We start from the raw sequence: 16,262 nt of genomic DNA on the forward strand, positions 1-16,262 counted from the left end.
AAGAAAATTGTATGAGCGACGGGCGCACCGTGCGGCTGCTGCTCCCCTCTGTCGGATGGACGCCACGTATACGCGCCTTGCATCGGACGGCAGCCGGAAACTAGGCGGCTTGTGTGCATTCCCGTCGGCTCCGCATCGCGGCTTGCGTGCCCTTCCCATCGCCCCCGCATCGCCCAACGGCTCAGCCCAAAATCGATCCTTATCGTGACCCTTTCCTCTCGTCTGACTCCGCCGTCGCCGGAGTACCTGCGGTGTCCGGGGAAGACCACGGCGAGGAGGTCGCGAGGATGGCATGGCGAGGCGCGTCTGCTGCGGCACTTGGAGCAGTGCTCGCCCGCGCAGATAGAAAGGGAGAGGATAGAAAGGGAGGCGGCAGATTGGGACGAGATCCAGAGCTCTGCGGCGTCGTCCCGGTCCCAGCGACCTGAGCCTATGCCTGGGCGTCCTCGCCGTCCACCACGACTGGCTCCACCAAGGTGATTCATGTACTGACGCTTGATTGCTCATTGCTGAATGAACTGAACCAACTGAACTTAACTGTCTATCATGTTCAGGACAATGAAGGCAAGCAGACTCAACTGTAATGCTATTTGCTCGTCAAGCATCATGTCGATCTTCAGATGAAGGATGAGAATGGGTCAAGTGTCATCTGCCAAGGAACATGCTACCTTACACTAGCTGTATCATGCACTTGGGCATGTGCTTTTTTTAATTACAAATTCAGTTGTACGAGTAGCACTGGTTGGTAGTATATATTCATTTTCCAGAGCATATAGGTGCTCGCTGTTTTCTATGTCAGGGTTGCAAGTTCAGAACTTAGTTTCATATAACAGAAACATGGTCCAAGTTTCTGTGTTTCGACGTTTGTTGTTGAAATTAGACAAGTTGTAAAATGCGATTTTTGTCTGAAATATATTTGGATGTTCTGAAATCAGCAGTGGAATGCATGTCTAAATAATCTAATAATTGTTTCTGTGGAATGCATTATTCTGAATAAGCACTGCCTGTAAGGTTCCTATTCAGAGTAAAGCCAATAGACTGTACATGTACATGTTCCATTTCATAAGGTCACTTGACAACGAATGAGCACAGTTACATAGATTCATGATTTTGCACTCCATCAAAATGTAACTTTCTAACAGTGGTTTGCACTATAGCATCTTGATCAACTCCCATTAAGAGACTTGTGTATCCTCCTGAAATGTATGGAGCAGCCATTGCAGAAGGTTCTGGAATTAAATTGAAGTGTGCCATTGTAGAATTAGCATATCCACTTTGCAGGAAAGGAGCATCCATGGATGAAGATGGCCCAGCATTAAAATTCTGTCATATATTGCATAAATCATGCTTGTAATTATAAGGGAATAAATTGTGAAAATAGGTAATATCTTACTGTTATTTGGTTTGGAACAGAACTTTCATCTATTGTTTCTACAACATTATTTTTCAGATCGTCACCTACAATAAAACATAGTTCAATATTCTAAAAAACTTGTAGACATAAATTGTATTCTTTGGGCAGGTCAGTACCTTTCTTCTGAGAACCTTTCTTCTTCTTCCCTGACTTCTTTTCAACAACATTTTTAAAACGTGTATTCTTTGGACCTTTTATTACTTGAGGAATTTTAAATGATATTCTACCATTTACTGCATCTTGAACACGTTCATTTGGAACTGGAGGAACCTCGTTGGATTTTTCATGTGTCTCACTTAGATAAGTATCCGCTTCCAAGTTGAAGTCATGTAGAGCTTTCTGCAATTTATCAAGAAGTTTTTGTGATGGCGAACACTTCAATGCAAGAGATGTGGCCTGGCGAGATATAAGTGCTGCTTGTGATTTCAAATCTCCCTTCTCAGTTCCTTGCTTTTCAATATAAAATCCATTTTTCACATATTTTGTCCATCTAGGCAGTATATATTGCGATGGCAAATTGTATACTCCATTCAAATTGAAGACTCTGAGAGCATGCTTACATAATAAACCTGTAAGATATAGTTTTCTATTTAATTAATAAACCTATATTACACCTTACAATGTATAAATTGAAATGTAGTAGTATATATACCTATGGATTCAAACATCTGGCAATAGCATGTAATGGTGGAATCTTCAGTGTTCAATACTACTGTTGCTCCATGGTCAGACTGCATATACTTAACAAAGAATGTCAAGTGTGTCCCCGTAGTTTTCAACAATTCACAAGTCAATGTAAATTGCCTTTTAAATTCTTTCTCAAACTCTGAATACATTCTCCTTGTATATGTGTCGGTGCTTTGGAACCGGGGGTCCCTCAACCAACGAGTGAATTTGTGCTGCGTGCCCCTAATCCCGGATGGTGATGCAAAGAGACACAAGGTTTATACTGGTTCAGGCAATCGAGGCCCTACGTCCAGTCTGAGAGATTGATCTTGTATTCCTTGCACCGGAGTGCTCGTAGTAGGGGGTTACAAGCTAGGTGGGAGAGAGGGCTAGCCCCAGGTCTCGGCGAGGGTGGTGCGGGCTGTTTGAGGCGTTCTTCTCAAGCAGCGTAGTGGAAGTGTCTAGTTCTATCGGTGTGCTTTTTCTTTTTCCTAGAAATGGCCCCGGTCCCTCCCTTTTATACTCTAAGGGAGGACCGGGATCGTACATAGGTTGCTACATAGCGCTTCTGCAAATGGGGTGTCGTGTCCGAGCCCTGTAGCCGGCCACTGTCGTTGTGGTATGGTCGATGGAGTGGCTCCGTCCTTGTCGTGCAGAAGTGGCACGCCGGTCATACTTGATCTTGTGCGTCGTGGGGCTCCAGTACAGCTTGATGCAGGACATGGCGGGCGACGTGCTGGTCACCGTGTAATGACGTCGTAGTGGGCAGCGGCTCTGCAGATGCCGAGGCCGAGCCATCGTGGGGGGCTCGGCGGTTATGGACCCCCAGGTTGCCGAGCCCGTGAAGCAAACTGCCGAGGCCTCGGGGGAGTTGTTGGCCCTGGGTACTGATTCCGAGGCCACAGTAGCCCAGGCGCGGCTCCCCACGCCGCGTTGTCCTCGGAGCAGGAGTTGGCAGCGCAGTGAGGCATGGTCGTCAACCATGTGCATGGTGATTAGCACAGTGACGGGTAACCCCTGCCCAGTCCGGGGGACGTGTAGGTCATCGCGTGATGACGTCGTAGGGGGCTGTGGCTCTGTAGGTGCCGAGGCCCAGCCATCGCGGGGGGGCTTTGGTGGACACGGGTCCCCAGGCCGTCGAGCCCCTGAGGCAAACTACCGAGGCCTCGGAGGGAATTATTGGTCCTGGGTACTGATTCCGAGGCCACAGTAGCCCAGACGTGGCTCCCCACGCTGCGTTGTCCTCGGAGCAGGAGTTGGCAGCACAGTGAGGCATGGGTATCAACCATGTGCATGGTGGTTAGCACAGTGATGGGTAACCCCTGCCCAGTCCTGCCTCCTGTCCCATCGGCCATTCTGCTGTATTGTGCCGAGCATGCGGTTGTCGTCAGGGGCAGCAGTTGGCTGAGTTGATGCGACACGACGTTTTGTTAGAGGGACGGGGGGAGGAAGAGGCAGCGGAGTGCTGCCGAGCCCGCCTTGTGCGAGACGGGGGGTCGGTGGCCCGGCCGAGGCCTTTGGCGGGGAATCGCTCGAGGTCGGTAGTGAGGGAGCCTCGGGCAAGTCGGGGAATCGGCCGAGGCCCGCGGTGATGGGCCTCGGGCGAGTCGGAGAATCGGCCGAGGCCCCCGGGGCCTCGGGCGAGTCGGAGAATCGGCCGAGGCCAGCAGTGTTTAGCTGGTTTCGATCTCTACGAAGTCTAAGCAGTCGTTTTTTGGGTCTTGCTTAGGGTACCCCTTCTCACGGTACCCGACAGTAGCCCCCGAGCCTTGGGGGGAGTGGTGGCACTCCCCCTGAGGTTCTGACGAGAATTGGCTCTCGATAGTTCCTGTCGGGATGGTGTTTTGCATTCGAGGTTTCGGTGGGTGCGCGCGAGCGCACCCGCCGGGTGTAGCCCCCGAGGCCTTGGAGGAGTGATTTCGCTTCTTCAGGGGCTTTTTTCTCTTGCGAGTGGAGCATTTTCATCGTGTTTGCCGGGCCCGTGGGTGCGAGTTCGGATCGCGGGGCCTCGACGATGTTGCGGAAAGAGCCCCTTAGCCTCCGCCTGGAGCGAGAGGGCCATCAGGGGTTCTCTCGGCTTTTTATTCGACCCTCGCGCTTCCTTTTCGCTCGAAAGGAGGGGTGGAAGATGCCATGCTACCCTCGGTGGGCGCGAGCGACGGCATTTCCGGTGAGCTGTTATCGGGTAAGTCTGAGTGGAGGCCCGTACCCCGTTCGCTGGGGGTCGGCTAGCGGTCCGGAGACGCGCTCCAAGAATACCGGCGGGTTTCTCTAGTGGGTGCCGAGGCCGTTCGCTGGGCCTCGGTGGCTCGGTGCCTCCCTACGGTGGGATCCCATTCGGAGACCTCCCTGCCGGTCTCGGACACGATCCGGGGCGCGCCTGTACGGGCTCGCCCGTGGTCGTCCCTGACTCCTTTATCCTGGGGCGGCTGTCGAAACCCCTGGGGGCCCAGTTTTCGAACCCCAGGACCGTAACGGGCTTGGGTCGCTTTGTCTTCATCTAGGGTTTAGGAAGAGCCCCCGGGCCTCTGCACGGAGCGAGAGGGCGGTCAGGGGTCCTCCCGACTTTTTTGTTCGTCCCCCGCACGTCCTTTTCGTTCGGACGGGGGGGCTGTTTGCCGAGCCCACTCGTGTGCGAGCTTGAGCCGCTGGGTCTCGGCAAAGTTGCAGGAGGAACCCCCGAGTCTCTCGCACGGAGTGAGAGAGCGGTTAGAGGTCCCCCTGGCTTTTGGTTCACCCCCCGCGCGTGAGGGTCTGTCTGCCGAGCCCCCCTCGGGTGCGAGGCTAGGTCGCGGGGTCTCGGCGTCTTTTGCAGAAGGAGCTCCCTAGCCTCTGCACGGGGCGAGAGGACCGTCGGGAGTTCTTCTGGCTTTTTGAACGACCCTCGCGCTTCCTTTTCGCTCGGAAGGAGGGTTTGTTTTGCCGAGCCCCATTGTGTGCGAGTCTAAGTCGCTGGGCCTCGGCAATGTTTTGCAGGAAGGGTCCCTTAGCCTCTGCGCGGGGCAGGAGGGCCGTCAGGGATTCTCCTGACTTTTTATTCGACCCTCGCGCTTCCTTTTCGCTCGGAAGGAGGGGTGGAAGATGCCATGCTACCCTCGGTGGGCGCGAGCGACGGCATTTCCGGTGAGCTGTTATCGGGTAAGTCCGAGTGGAGGCCCGTACCCCGTTCGCTGGGGGTCGGCTAGCGGTCCGGAGACGTGCTCCAAGAATACTGGCGGGTTCCTCTAGTGGGTGCCGAGGCCGTTCGCTGGGCCTCGGTGGCTCGGTGCCTCCCTACGGTGGGATCCCATTCGGAGACCTCCCTGCCGGTCTCGGACACGACACGGGGCGTCCCAAGCGTTTCGCTTGCTTGGGCCTCGGCCTCGCATAGGCTTGCCCGTAGTCGCCCCTGGCTCTGTTGCCCTGAGGCGGCTGTCGAAACCCCTGGGGGCCCAGCCTTTGAACCCCTGGACCGTAACGGGCTCGGTGCCCAGTTCCTTTGCCTGAAAGGAATCGGGGAGGTTATCTCTCTCCCTACGGCTAACAACGGCAGGCGCGCCTTTTGAGGCGGCTTTTTCGGGGAGGCGGAACGGCGCCTGCTGCTGCTGTGGTTGGACGCGACGTGGGGTCAGTCGACGGGACGTATCTGCACGCACGATTTATTGAGGAGGGAGTGGGCGCGTGGGCTGTAAAACTGGATCTGGATAACCGCTCCGGATCTTTTGGGGGAAACTTCCCCGATTTCGTCGCCCAGCGGTTTCGTCTTGTCCCTGCATAAATACGCAAAGAACCTCGCCCTTCCCCTTCTTACCTCTTTCGCATTTGCTTTTGCTGCCTCCGTGCCGCTGCTGAGAGCATAGAGCGCCGGGGAGGAGAAGGGCGAGGGCGAGAGACTGAAAGAGAGAGGGAGAGAGATAACCGCCGTAGTAGCGTCCTTCGCCGCGCAAATGGCTGGTGGTCCTGTCCTCCTCGCGGCGGATCCCTAGGAGCGGTCTGACATCACCGAGGAGAAGCTGCAGTCGCTCGTGGAGGCCGGTCTTCTTCGCCCAATCACCGACCCCGACGAGCCGGAGTGGATTGCTCCGGGGGACGAGTCGGAGCCGAGGCCGCGCGACGGCTACGTGGTGAGCTTCGTGGTCTTCCACGAGCGAGGCTTTGGGTCGCCGGCGGATAACTTTATGCGGGCGCTCCCGCACTACTATGGCGTGGAGCTGCACAATTTCAGCCCCAACTCCATCACGCAGGCGGCCATCTTCGTCGCCGTCTGTGAGGGGTACTTGGGGATCGCTCCCCACTGGGAGTTGTGGCTCCACTTGTTCCGAGCGACGTTCACCACCAAGCCGGGGGGAACGAGGGGGGCTCGGAAGGTGCAGAGGGCCGGCGGCTGCACCCTTCACGTGCGGCAAGACCGGCAGTCCCTCTACATCCCGGCCCAGCTGTCATCGTCCAACCGTCGTTGGTATGACGGCTGGTTCTACCTCCGCAACGACGGCGGAGGACTTCCCCCTTATACCGGGCGGGTCGTAGAGAGTCAACCGGAGAAGTGGGGGTACGGCGTCATCCAGGCCGATCAGCCCAGGCTGGAACCGCTTTTGAGGGCCTTGCGGAAGCTGCGTGACCATGGCCTTTCGGCGGCTGTGGTCGTGGCGGCTTTTCACCGCCGGAGGGTGTTGCCGCTGATGGCTCGGCGGCGGCGGCTGTTCGAGATGACGCCGAGCGATCCGATCGCCGGTATCAAGATGTCCGCCTTCGCCCTTACCGACGAAGAGACCCTGCGTCGGGTGAGGGAAATGGTGGACGTGAAGCCGAAGATTGAGGATTTGATGCCGTTCCCGATGCGCCCGTCGCGGGGGTATGTCTCGCTGGTAAGTTTTGGATTATCTCTCCCAGAGGAAAAGACGACACCACAGTCACCGGGTGGGACTCGAAGTAGTGACGCAGCTTGCGTCGAGTCAAGACGACGGTGTAAACCAGCTTCTGGATGTGGGGGTAACGCGTCTTAGTCTCGGAGAGCACTTCGCTGATGAAGTAAACGGGTCGTTGAACGGGTAGAGCATGTCCCTTCTCCTGCCTCTCGACCACTATGGCCGCGCTGACCACTTGGGTTGTCGCAGTGGCGTAGAGCAAGAGGTGCTCGCCCTCGGTGGGTGGAACCAGGACGGGGGGGGGGTGAGCAGTGCTTTGAGCCTGGCGAGGGCTTCCTCGGCCTCGGCGGTCCAAGAAAAGCGCTCGGACTTTCTCAAGAGGCGGTACAGGGGTAGGCCTTTTTCGCCGAGGCGCGAGATGAAGCGGCTTAAGGCCGCAAGACATCCCATGACCCTCTGCACCCCTTTGAGGTCCCGGATTGGGCCCATGTTGGTCACAGCCGAGACCTTCTCCGGGTTGGCCTCAATCCCACGTTCCGAGACTATGAATCCCAAGAGCATGCCTCGGGGGACCCCGAAGACACACTTCTCGGGGTTGAGCTTGATGCCCTTCTCTCTGAGACATGTGAAGGCAACCTTCAAGTCGCCGACGAGATCACTGGCCTTCCTGGACTTGACTACGATGTCATCCACGTAGGCCTCAACGGTTTGTCCGATGTGTTCGCCAAAGACTTGGATCATGCACCGTTGGTAAGTAGCCCTTGCGTTTCTGAGGCCGAACGGCATGGTTATGTAGCAGTACATGCCGAATGGAGTGATGAAAGAAGTCGCGAGCTGGTCGGACTCTTTCATCTTGATTTGGTGGTAACCGGAATACGCATCGAGGAAGGACAGGGTTTCGCATCCTGCAGTGGAGTCGACGATTTGGTCAATTCATGGTAGTGGGAATGGGACTTTCGGGCACGCTTTATTTAGACCAGTGTAGTCCACGCACATCCTCCATTTGCCACTTTTCTTCCTGACTAATACAGGGTTAGCCAACCACTCTGGATGGAATACCTCCTTGATGAACCCGGCTGCCATGAGCTTCTGCACTTCTTCGCCGATGGCCCTGCGCTTCTCCTCGTCAAATCGGCGCAGGCGCTGCTTTGCCGGCCTGGAGCCTGCCCGGATATCTAAGGCGTGCTCGGCGACCTCCCTTGGTATGCCCGGCATGTCCGAGGGACTCCATGCGAACATATCGATGTTTGCACGGAGAAAGCCGACGAGCACGGCCTCCTATTTGCTATCGAGGGTGGCGCCGATCTTCAGTCCTCGGCCGTTGGGGACGGCGGGATCGATGGGGATGAGCTTGGCGGCCTCCGCGGGCTCGAAGGTCCCGGCGCGCCGCTTGGCGTCGGGAACCTCGCTACCAAGCTGGTCGAGATCGGCGATGAGGGTCTCGGCCTCCACGATGGCCTCGGCGTACTCGATGCACTCGACGTCGCAGTCGTATGCATGTTCGTACGTGGACTCGACGGTGATGATGTCGTTGGGGCCTGGCATCTTGAGCTTGAGGTAGGTGTAGTTGGGGATCGCCATGAACTTGGCGTAGCACGGGCGCCCCAAGATGGCGTGGTAAGCCCCCTTGAATTCCACTACCTCGAAGGTGAGGACCTCCTTGCGGTAGTTGGAGGGAGTGCCGAAGCAGACGGGTAAGTCGATGCGCCCGAGGGGTCGCGTGCGCTTTCCTGGCACGACGCCGTGGAAGGGCGCGGAACCGCCTCGGAGCAGTGATCGGTCGAGCTCTAGGAGCTCCAGAGTGTTGACGTAGAGGATGTTGAGGCCGCTGCCTCCGTCCATGAGCACCTTGGTAAGTCGGGTGTTGCCGACGATCGGGTCGACGACAAGCGGGTACTGTCCGGGGTTTGGAATATAATCGGGGTGGTCATCCCGATCAAAGGTGATTGCCTCCCGAGACCAGTCGAGGTACCGGGGGGTGGCCACTTTGACCGAGAAAACCTCCCGTCGCTCCCTCTTTCGCTGGCGCGCCGTGAGGCATGCCGAGGGTCCGCCAAAGATCATGAAAGCGTTGCGTACCTCGGGGAACCCGTCGTCCTTGTCCTCGTTCCGACCGCCGGGGCCCTTCTGCTTGGCGTCGTCGTCGGGGAGCCCGAGCCTGGCGTAGTAGCGCCGGAGCATGGTGCACTCCTCGAGGGCATGCTTCACCGGACCTTGATGGTAAGGGCAGGGCTTCTTCAGCATGTCGTCAAATAGCCTGGGGCCGCGGGGGCCGCGGGGATTCCTGCGATCCGTCATGGCGACATGGACGGCCTCGAGGACTTCCTGCTTCCCTGGGCGACCCTTCTTCTTTTTCTTAGGGAGGTGGGGGGCTGAGGCCTCGGGGGCCTCTTCCCTCCGCTTACCCTTGGAATCGGCGTTGGGGAAGATGGCTCCGACAGCCTCTTCCCCTGAGGCGAAGCTGGTGGCGATGTCGAGGAGCGTGGCAGCAGAGCGCAGGACGTTGCGTCCTAACTCTCGGACCAAGTCCCGACAAGTAGTGCCGGAGAGGAAAGCCTGGACGATCTCCGAGTCGCCGACGCTGGGTAGCTCGGTGCACTGTTTGGAGAAGCGCCGGATGAAGTCTCGGAGAGACTCGTCTGGCTTCTGGCGGCAGCTTTTAAGATCCCAGGAATTCCCAGGGCGCACATATGTGCCCTAGGAAGTTTCCCGACGAAGATCCTGACCAAGTCGCGCCAGTCGTGGATTTGCGAGGGAGGGAGATGCTCGAGCCAGGCTCGTGCTGAGTCCGACAAGAGCAGAGGGAGATTGCGGATGATGAGCAGGTCATCGTCCGCGCCACCTAGCTGATAGGCCAGGCTGTAATCGGCAAGCCAGAGTTCCGGGTTGGTCTCGCCGCTGTACTTTGCGAGGTTGGCCGGCTGTCGGAACCGGGCGGGGAAAGGAGCAACGCGTTTGGCCCTGCTGAAGACCCGAGGTCCTGGCGGCTCAGGGGAAGGACTGCGGTCCTCACCGCTGTCGTAGCAACCGCCTCGGTGTGGGTGGTAGCCCCGGGCGGCTCCATCGTCGTGGCGCCGTCGCCTGCCAACTACTTCGTGGTCACCCTGTGCCTCGCGTTGGTTCCTAAGTCGGTTGCGCACCGAGGGGGCCCTGTTGACCGTCGGCGCGCGAGCGGCCTCGGGACGGACCGAGGCATCCTGGCCCTGGTGAGGTCACGCTGTGGGTTGCTCCGAGGTGCCTCCGCGCCGGCGGGAGGCGGAACTTTCGGCCTGCTGCACCACTGCGGTCTCGAGGAGGTCGTGGAGCTCTCCGCGGACCCGTTGCCCCTCGGTGGTGGAGGGCTCGGGCATTGCTCGGACCAGTATCGCAGCTGCAGCGACATTCTGGCTGGCGCGATTAAAGATTGGGGATGGCTCTCCCCCCTCGTCGTCGTTGATGTGGCGATGGACGTCGCGGGCCCTCCCTCGGGCTCCTCCGCCCTCGCCACGCCCTTGCTGCTCCTGTTCGAGAGTGTCCCGAAGCTGTAGCAGAAGGAGGCGGTCTTGTTCGACCTTGGCCCGAAGCTCGTGGAGCTGCTCCAGGTCCGGGCGTCGATGCCCCCCGCGAACGGGATTCTCGTTTCGTGCTGCCGGGGCCTCGAGACGCGGAGGTGTGGCGTCACCCGCCCCTGCCCGGGGCGGGGAATGGTTGCCTGTCCTCTCGTCCTCTTCGCCCGCCCTTGGCATCCCGAGCCCGACGTGGAAGCACTCACGAGATGGATCGTAAGTCCCTTCGTCGTCGGAGCCGGAGTAGCCGAGGCAGTAGTCGGTTGCGGCCAAGAATTGGCGCAAAGCCCTAGGGTCGTGGAGTTCGGAGAAATCCGCCCTGGGCCATGCCTCGTCCTCGTCCGAGGAGTCAGAGCGGGTGCTCAGGTCGAGAGCGAAGCGCTGGCGGCGTTCCGAGGGGTGCTCGTGAGTGGCAGCGTAAGCGTAGGCGTAAGAGGCGGCGGCATTCCTCAACCCAAAGGGGTATGCGGACGGTGCCGTCTCCATATTCTGCCCCGTCGGGGCTGACTCTTCAGGGAGTGGTGGAGCGGAGCTAGACGACTGGGCGTCGCCGCGAGCGACCGGCGATTTTCCCTCGTCCACGCTCAGGCCAGACAGGTCCCCAGCCAGGGACCTCGTACCAACAGCTGGTCGTAGGGCATCGGCGGGGGAGGGCGTGGCGCCCTGGGCTCGCGTAGCGTCGGGGTGGCCCTGCTCGCGTCGTGCCTGGCGAGCGTGGCGAGAGCGACCGCCCGGGCGCCGCCTACGCCTGGGCTGCCGGGGCGTGACTTCATCGTCGGATGGTGGGGCTCGAGGAGTGAGGAGCACCATGTCGTACTCATGCCCTAGAGACATGAACTCTAGGCTCCCGAACCAAACTACGGTGCCGAGACGCAATGGTCGTACGAGGTCTGCCATCCGGAACTTGCTAGGATGACGAAGCTGACACGCAGCGCCCCTACCTGGCGCGCCAACTGTCGGTGCTTTGGAACCGGGGGTCCCTCAACCAACGAGTGAATTTGTGCTGCGTGCCCCTAATCCCGGATGGTGATGCAAAGAGACACAAGGTTTATACTGGTTCAGGCAATCGAGGCCCTACGTCCAGTCTGAGAGATTGATCTTGTATTCCTTGCACCGGAGTGCTCGTAGTAGGGGGTTACAAGCTAGGTGGGAGAGAGGGCTAGCCCCAGGTCTCGACGAGGGTGGTGCGGGCTGTTTGAGGCGTTCTTCTCAAGCAGCCTAGTGGAAGTGTCTAGTTCTATCGGTGTGCTTTTTCTTTCCTAGAAATGGCCCTGGTCCCTCCCTTTTATACTCTAAGGGAGGACCGGGATCGTACATAGGTTGCTACATAGCGCTTCTGCAAATGGGGTGTCGTGTCCGAGCCCTGTAGCCGGCCACTGTCGTTGTGGTATGGTCGATGGAGTGGCTCCGTCCTTGTCGTGCAGAAGTGGCACGCCGGTCATACTTGATCTTGTGCGTCGTGGGGCTCCAGTACAGCTTGATGCAGGACATGGCGGGCGACGTGCTGGTCACCGTGTAATGACATCGTAGTGGGCAGCGGCTCTGCAGATGCCTGAGGCCGAGCCTATCGTGGGGGGCTCGGCGGTTATGGACCCCTCAGGTTGCCGAGCCCGTGAAGCAAACTGCCGAGGCCTCGGGGGAGTTGTTGGCCCTGGGTACTGATTCCGAGGCCACAGTAGCCCAGGCGCGGCTCCCTACAGCCGCGTTGTCCTCGGAGCAGGAGTTGGCAGCAGCAGTGAGGCATGGTCGTCAACCATGTGCATGGTGGTTAGCACAGTGACGGGTAACCCCTGCCCAGTCCGGGGAACGTGCAGGTCATCGCGTGATGACGTCGTAGGGGGCTGTGGCTCTGTAGGTGCCGAGGCCCAGCCATCACGGGGGCTTTGGTGGACACGGGTCCCTAGGCCGTCGAGCCCCTGAGGCAAACTACCGAGGCCTCGGAGGGAATTATTGGTCCTGGGTACTGATTCCGAGGCCACAGTAGCCCAGACGTGGCTCCCCACTGCTGCGTTGTCCTCGGAGCAGGAGTTGGCAGCACAGTGAGGCATGGGTGTCAACCATGTGCATAGTGGTTAGCACAGTGACGGGTAACCCCTGCCCAGTCCTGCCTCCTGTCCCATCGGCCATTCTGCTGTACTGTGCTGAGCATGCGGTTGTCGTCAGGGGCAGCAGTTGGCTGAGTTGATGCGACACGACGTTTTGTCAGAGGGACGGGGGGAGGAAGAGGCAGCGGAGTGCTGCCGAGCCCGCCTTGCGCGAGACGGGGGGTCGGTGGCCCGGCCGAGGCCTTTGGCGGGGAATCGCTCGAGGTCGGTAGTGAGGGAGCCTCGGGCGAGTCGGGGAATCGGTCGAGGCCCGCGGTGATGGGCCTCGAGCGAGTCGGAGAATCGGCCGAGGCCAGCAGTGTTTAGCTGGTTTCGATCTCTACGAAGTCTAAGCAGTCGTTTTTTGGGTCTTGCTTAGAGTACCCCTTCTCACGGTACCCGACAATATGATTCAGCTGTAGTATTCAACATAGGTAGGTTTGGAATGTATATAACTGGATTCTTTCGGCGGGACTGAAAATCGGCATCCAACTCATTTGCACGGAGACTAGCTGCAACCTTGTCACATTCTACAAGGAGTTCCGAAAGACCAAGTTTTCTACGAAATCTTTTCTTGAAGACATTGTTCATACCTTCGCTCCTTTGGGTCGAGTTCATGTCTGCTGTAAAAGAGTCGCGATATACTGCAGCCCACTTTGCCCTCAAAGCATATAGATTTGCCATCCATGAGTTTTCCTCCAGGTTGTATTTGGCCAACAATTCATGCCATTTCTCTATGAAGTATGTCTCAGATCTGTCTTCGTACACACATTTTTTGAAATCAGATAGAAACTTGTTATCTGACTCATTCTTATCCAACTCATTCTTATTCGACTCATGAATTATGTGACTCAGATGTTTAGCAGCATTTAAGCAAATATGCCACAAACAAAGACGGTGCCTTGTATTTGGGAATACATAAGCAATTGCTCCTGCCATAGCCGCATCTTGATCAGTGAAAATTGTGCTTGGGTGCTTTCCTGACATAGCTGTTAGGAAGGTTTCAAAAAGCCAAACAAATGATTCTATAGATTCATTAAATATAAGTGCACATCCAAAAATTATTGTCTGCTTGTGATGGTTGGTGCCAAGAATCGGAGCAAAAGGCATTTCGAACTTATTAGTTTGAAATGTGGTGTCAAATGACACATCATCACCAAAGCATTTGTAATCCATGATGGATTGACCATCTGCCCCAAAAAAATTTGCTATACGGCCATCATTCTTGTCAACCTGAATAGCATAAAAAATGTAGGATCTTGTAATTGCTTATTTCTCAGGTATTCAGATAAAGTTTGTGCATCATTGGCTTCTAAATACTGTCGTCGCTCGCGACCAATCTCATTATAGCAATCCATCTTAGCAAAAGATAAGTTCTCTTCCCCACCATAAAACTCTTTCATGAACTCATAAACTTGGGAATGCTTCATTTTAGCTTCCCGTATCTGCCCAATTAGTTTCATGTCTGCTTCAATAACTTGTCGTTGGGACCTCAGCTTGTGTGACTTATTTGGACTAGCAAGATAATGATTGTGCTCTTGTATGACCTTTTGCACTGTCCAAATCCCCTCCTTGTTGATACTAAACTGAACACGAGCATCACAACTCGTCCTTGTAATGTCCTTTTATGATGACTCATTTTCTCGTTGTCCTTGGCTACTGCAAACCATATATTTCTGAGATAAACTACCATCTTTGCGGTGCTCTGTGCTGCTCTTTCTAACACTGAATCCAATCTTGCCAGCATAGGTGTTGTACATCTCATAAGCTTTTTCCTCGGATTGAAAAGTCATTCCAACTTCAGGAATAATCAAATTTTGCCTAGCTTTATTAACCACCTCCTGCAAATCAATTGCTAATTGAAGGTGTACTATAATAAAAACAAAATAGCATATGTTCTGACAAATTTGTTACTTATATGATTTTTTACCTCATCAAGTGCTTCATTCTCCACAGGTGCAGAAGTGTGTGAAATGGTGCCGATGGTCTGTACACCGGCCATAACCGTGGTGTTCTGTGAAATATAGAAGAAAATGCATTTGTTTCATCAAAAGAAAAAAAAAGAAAAGAAAAGCCCCATCAACTCGAACAGATAACCAGCGCCTGTGTTACCTGTTCGTCTTCGCGACGACCAGCAGCAGCAGCATCAATTTCTAATGCACATGAATCCTCCATGACAGAAGAAGATCCCATCGGGTCAACGGCTGCGATCCCTCCTTGGCCCCCAACGTCATCCATGTAGTCTACTGGTTCATCCACGGAGACGGCGGCGGCGGCAACTCGTCTAGGGCAAGGCACTGATCAGTGGCGGCCGCGTCCGTATTCAATGTGACTTCGGGTCGCGTCGTTCAATATTCCTCAACACGACTGAAACGAGCCGATTTGGTGCCGTCGTCAGCTGATGTGGAGCCGACGGGAACGCACGCAAGCTGCCTAGTTTCCGGCTGCCGTCCAATGCAAGGCGCGTATACGTGGCGTTCATCCGGCCGAGGGGAGCAGCAGCCGCACCGTGCGCCCGTCGCTCATACAATTTTCTTCCGTTTTTAGGGGCTTCACAAGTTAAGCTATTTTACTTTACCCTGTTTGGTAGAAAACGGTTCCAAACGGCTCCTGAAGCCGGTGAAAAAGCCATACCAAACGGGCCTAAGACTGTTCAAGATCTCATTGAAACGATGTTAAAAAAAAAGATCTCATTGAAACGGATAGAAAGAGGCGATGCTTGTACGTTGCGCCAAGGCCGGACCGCCGGAGTCCCATCGTGCTCCCAATGCCACGTCACATACCGATTCCGTGTCAGCGTGCGACAAGTGCTACCGGTAGACCAGATTTATTTCCTGCGTGCAAACAACAGTCCGGTTAATCATACGTGGCCACGGTACGGTATCATCATCAAACGGCCACAAATCGAACATGGCGGGGTCTTGACCAATCGAATCGAATCCAGACGAAATGCACGGTTCGGGATCCAATGTCTTGATCATCACCACCACTGGCATATGGGATCGGAATGGGAGGCAGGAATCCCGACGGCACGTTCGCCAGTTGATGATGATGTCTCTAAGCTGAACCGCTGAGGCTGTGTGTGGGCATGAAAAGAAAAGGCCACATGGAGGCCTGTTAGAGCTGAGATAGATCCAGGCCTGCCTAATGTGCCGGGCCTCATATCAATTGGGTCCAATGCCGAGTTTTGGGCTCAACGTTAGAGGGCCTGTGGGCTTCCACACCTGGGCCCAACAGCACAGGGTTCAAACCCAGTTGAACTTCACCTGCAGCCTGGAGGCGTAACCCACTCCCACCCCTCAAAAAAAAAAAAAAAAAAGCTAAGTGCAACTCCATCAGATTAAGGAAAAAAAACTCGGAGATAGCCCCGGATATTCCGGCTTAAGAAGATCTTTTCACGCAGATTGAGAAAACCCCCTGAATCCCTGCCCCACCTTTACACAGCGGTATTGTAGCTCTGTGAGATGAGTTGGCCACATACTTATGCTTTGGATGTGGGACAGACGATGGAGTCTTTTTTCCTCCTGATCGTTGTGGCCGAAGCCTATGACTCAAACTCTGACCATCCCAGTCAGCCGGCTGTTCTCAATCTCCTTTCTCTAAAAGTGATATATAGGGGAATAAGGTGAAAACAACTGTTCCAGCTGATCCCATTCTCAGCCCCTTTTTCTATATTTTTTTCAATCCCTCAAATATAAGGGAGCAAGAA

At 55.9% G+C, this 16,262-nt stretch overlaps 1 pseudogene; it reads right to left on the reverse strand.

The window, feature by feature from the left end:
- Positions 1–1,092: 1,092 nt before the first annotated feature.
- On the reverse strand, positions 1,093–14,791 carry LOC136495747 (protein FAR1-RELATED SEQUENCE 5-like; annotated as a pseudogene).
- Positions 14,792–16,262: the final 1,471 nt, after the last annotated feature.

The sequence above is a fragment of the Miscanthus floridulus genome, chromosome 12 (genome assembly GCF_019320115.1).
Source record: "Miscanthus floridulus cultivar M001 chromosome 12, ASM1932011v1, whole genome shotgun sequence".
Lineage (NCBI taxonomy): Eukaryota > Viridiplantae > Streptophyta > Magnoliopsida > Poales > Poaceae > Miscanthus > Miscanthus floridulus.